General features: G+C 39.6%; 1 long non-coding RNA gene across 1 annotated transcript; it reads right to left on the reverse strand.

Moving 5' to 3' along the window:
- Positions 1–1476: 1476 nt before the first annotated feature.
- On the reverse strand, positions 1477–2483 carry LOC123494276 (uncharacterized). Its single transcript, XR_012186882.1, has 3 exons — positions 1979–2483; positions 1815–1890; positions 1477–1725 (listed from the first exon to the last, which is right to left on the reverse strand). It is a non-coding gene; the product is annotated as an uncharacterized lncRNA (long non-coding RNA).
- Between the last annotated feature and the right edge of the window lie 2264 nt (positions 2484–4747).

Raw genomic sequence — 4747 nt, forward strand, 5'->3', positions numbered from 1 at the left:
GTCTGTGTATGCGCATCACGGCACCGCAACCTCTCTTCACAGATTTTTGAACCCCCTTAGATGGCTTGCCCTGAGAAAGGAAATACAAGACAACAGAAAAATTGAATGATCCCACAATCATGAATTATTTTAGTTTGAGCGATAAACGATAAGTAGTACATACCGCGCATGAGCATACAAATTCGATGTAAGTAGTGTCACCAGCAACATTTTTGACTTGTTTACGAATTCTTATACCAAACCCGTTTCTCAACGCGTACATGTTATAAAACTGGAAGGCATCCGTGTCTTCATGGAATACCTGGCCTAAAAAGGATCCATAATCGTTGCATCGCAATATTCTGGTGGAATAGTAACCAGCGCAGTTCCGGAGTCATCACTAATTATAAAATATATAATGAGTCAGCACTGAGTACAAGTTTCTAGAACAAAAATGACTAATATGTCTATTACGTAGGGAAGATGAGTATAGTAGTATCAGAAATGACCTGCCACTGGTAGTCCTGCCTTGATTAGAACAATCCAGTGAAGGACATCCTTCCGTGCCACCAGCGACATCTCCTTCAGAAGGAGTGGTCATTAGGTTTGCGCTTCAGACTATGGTGTTTCGTTGTGAAATGGTGTGTTTGGGAAGGAGGGGTTCTCCTTTTAAATACCCATACGTGAGATAGGAGACTCCACTAGCCATGATCAGTAACTGATTCGGGTTATTAACTCTTAGTTATGGTGTGATTCATTGCCTAGCTAATTACTAGGAATTAGCGATTTGTTGCATTCACTAGTAGTGGTACAACGTACAAGGCAGTGCACAAGCACTTGCTCTGCTTCCATTTTTACGGACGATTTTAGATTGCTTCTTAATTGCAAGACACCTAGTTAAAGAATCGTCGCTGAATCTATATTAAAATTGATGTTTGCTATGATACTTTGCCTGACATTTTATGTTAAAAATTGAACTGACTACTGTGACCACTATAGAAGGTGTCGATATTGGTTATGTACAATGACAATGAATGTACGATGGCAGTGTGAGTACTCGTTTTTTATAATTTGAAGAGACGTTGGTGTGGATGTTGGTTACTCGAGCAGAATAATGTAAAATAGTAGTCAGTAAGGTGGTCGCCGCTTTCATGGATCCGTCAACTCAACACTGGATCAGTTGCTACCATTTGAGCCCGCCATGATCAATGTGGCACCATTTTGCTTTGATATTTTTTGACGGCTGTGTATTAGAAGAGAAGGTTTAGTGTATGTATGGAACTGAAGGTAATATTCGTTTTTGATCTCATTGGAGTATGGGAAACCCAAATGAGTTGAAGTATAAATCCAGAACATAGGAGAAAATTGTAGTCTAATTTGTATGAAGCATCGTGTATGAATTTTAACTGTCGGCGCTAAAAAGTACAATCCCAGGACAGGTCCGTGGGAATATGAACCGACAACATGATACCCAAGGGAACGTATGAAGAGATTGAACATAAAATGAAGCAAATTGTCGTATTTATTACATAGAATGGTCAATACTTTTTCCGAAAGTGAAAACAAGTTCGATATAATTATGTAAATGATGAAATAAAGGTAATAAGAGAGTCTTCATTTCTTCACGACTACTCCATCCTCGTATTGCCTCACAAGTTGTTTGACGAAATCTGGAAGTGCCGCTACATTATCTCTGATGGTAAGAATGTCCAGTAGAATGTTGGCCCTAACCTTGTCAATGCAAGCCTGGGTTGACGATAGGAAGTAAGTAAGGCAACACATGGATGACAGTTTTTTTATTGAAAATGTCTTAAGAAAAATTATGGATGGCTTACTGAATTGAGCTCTTTGGCGACGTCTGTCCCCTTCCAATTCTTCATGAACTCCAAAGTATAAACACCACTCTCAACCCTGCACAATTAGATGTAACCGGTAGTAATTAAAACAGTAAAATCTTGAATTATCATGAGACGTAAGGTTAGGCAGAGGAAATTCTTACTCAAACCGGTGTGTAGGCACAACAGGTTCCTTATAAGCCCATGTAGTTACATCTTCTTTCCAGTCACTGAAGAACAGGGACAAGCATTGTTGCATGGCAGAAGCCAACATAGGTACAATCCAAGTATGCCTACTGTATTGCCTAACATCCTCGCTCTTTTCAGGCTTACTAGAGTCAAGGATGTAAATAACTCTTCGATGCAAGTCGAATGTATAACAAGACCAGTGTTTAATATCGCATAGGGAAACATGAATCTGCAGTGACCATATACCCGTCCGTTAGACAAAGCACACTAATGTAGCTTAGCAAAATTTGTACTCTTACATTTTCACACTTGGAGACGTTGTACTTGAGGTGCGGACCAGTGAACTGTTGTCGAAACAATTCCGGGTTCCAACAGTCTCCACCAGCTATTGCATGAACCTGCAAAAGTCTTATGTAAATAAAAGTTTGGGTAATAAATTCATATATGCGGAGCAGGATAACAAGATAACTAACCCCAAAATCAGGCTCAATAAAGTGGCGCTTTCCATAAGCGTCAGTTTCCCCATACATCTCAAAATCCAGTTGAATGAGCCTTCTAGTGTAAAGACTCACGGTTGGATACTCAACTCTGTCATTGCCTTCAATGAAATTATGGATGTCTGTCCCCGTTAGTTTGATCGCGGTTGGCTTGACATGAGCTACCCAAGTAGAGCTAGATGTAGGGGATAATTAGTAAACATTGCGAGCTTCAGAGGTTTTGGGTATGGACCAAAAAATATGAAGTTGAAATACCTGGATACATCTTCAGTCTGATAGTTCTTAATCCAGTTAACTAATACATTCATCACGTGTTCTGGACAAGAATGTACAGCGGCCGCGTCACCAAATGGAGAGTTAATAGAATACTTGAAACGCTGACGCTGAGGTTTGTTATGGGTAGAAAGACTGAAGTCCAAGAGTTTGGGTTCAGGGTACTCTCGTTTTATGCCACACACATGCTTTAGTTCTCCTTGGCTGTTCTCAACGTACATGTCTTGTAGAATAATGCAGCTAGATGCTGCTATCTCACGTGACATAGAACGTGGTGAGATAGGATGACGACAGTCCGCAGAATCTGTATGCAGTAAAAGTAATTAAGAAATGTAAATGAGAAAGGAATGAAAATGTATGTAAGTAATACCTTTCTTTGATTCTTGTACTGGTGTTAGGTCAATGCCGAGATCAAAGGAGGGTGGCTCTATATCGCACAATGATTGACGTGGGTATGTTTTGTTCAGGTTCAAGCTCGTCTCTTGCTCACTCTTAACCGACCGATTTAAATCGAGTGATCCATTTGAACCTGGTGTACCCATTGATGTTGATGTTTTGGCATGCAGATTATTTGCTGTCGGTATGTTGGTCGTAAATTGCATCTGAGCTAGAGCTGAAATGAAATAGATTAACCATTACTTATTAAAATTGCTATCAGTGGATGAAAGTTTAGGAAATACCAGAGGGATGCTGCAGCTGAACATGAGAAGTTTGACGAAGTACATTGGCGCAGGAATCTATATTTCCATCTGACAAATTGTCCCTAATCAGGAATGCTTGCTGAACTATCTGTAAACATATATACACAACATGTTGGATTGCAGACAGTATGCTAAACGAATATAACTAGAGAATTATGAAAATACCTTGCTATTATCAGGATTGATCTCTGATGGGACAGTGCCACTTTCAGCTCGAAAAGCCGACATCATACCCATTGTATGTCTGCTGTAACAGACTTCACTTCTTGGACGTAGCTGAGAGAAAAATAATGCATGTAAGGACATAAAAAATGAAGATAAATATGTAAAAATAGGTCCTAATTCATTACGATACGCACACTATAATGTAACAATGAGATTGTTTTCTACCTTCATCATCCCAAACTGGGTTGGCTTGTACTGATTCTTCTCTTTGAGGTCCATACTCATTCGTACTTTTATTGCATGTTTATCATACGCCATAATTCGTGGGAAGCAATCATGCTTGAGACTTAGCGGACCCAATTCCAGGTTGTCCAAGTAGAATATCTGAATGTAGAATGTAAGTATTAACTGGAATTACATGCAAGCTGTTTGTACAGAGTAGAATATCTGAATGTAGAATGTAAATACCTGCAGAAATATGACACATCCATTTATATAGGTGGCTTTTGTTTCATCAGTGAGCTTGTTGGCCAATGCCCGCGCTGCTGCTATAATGTCATTAACGACATACCTTGCCCAGTTCCAATTATGTATGTCATCCAAATTCTTGAGCGCCATAAAATACCTCGGACATATATTGTCCAACAAAGTTTGTGGCGCAAGGAATTTGGTCATCACAAGTAGAATGAATGCAGTCTTGAAGGCAGCAACTTCATCATCCGACATTGGTGCTTCATGTTTCTTGCTTAGAATATCAGTTAGTACAGTTCTCGTGATTTTTTTAAACTCCGGGACGTTCAGTCGGATGCATATTATATTTTTGATGTGATTGATTTCTTCCGTGGAAGGAATTCGCAACTCCTTTCCCGTGAATGGGATACCCAGAACTTTGTGAACATCACCATCAGTGAAGTAGAGAAGAGATCCATCACCCATTCTAATTGCTATATCTTCAGTGGATACCCTAGATAGAAGGTTGTGACTAAATTCACGAGAGTTTGTGATTTCTGGTAGTTTCAAATTCCATCAAACTTCATCTCCCTGACTAAGCGTTTCTTTTCATCGTTAAAATCGTTCACGGTGGACGAAATTGAAATGGGTGTGCATC

This window comes from Aegilops tauschii, chromosome 6 (assembly GCF_002575655.3).
Source record: "Aegilops tauschii subsp. strangulata cultivar AL8/78 chromosome 6, Aet v6.0, whole genome shotgun sequence".
NCBI classification, from domain to species: Eukaryota; Viridiplantae; Streptophyta; class Magnoliopsida; order Poales; family Poaceae; genus Aegilops; species Aegilops tauschii.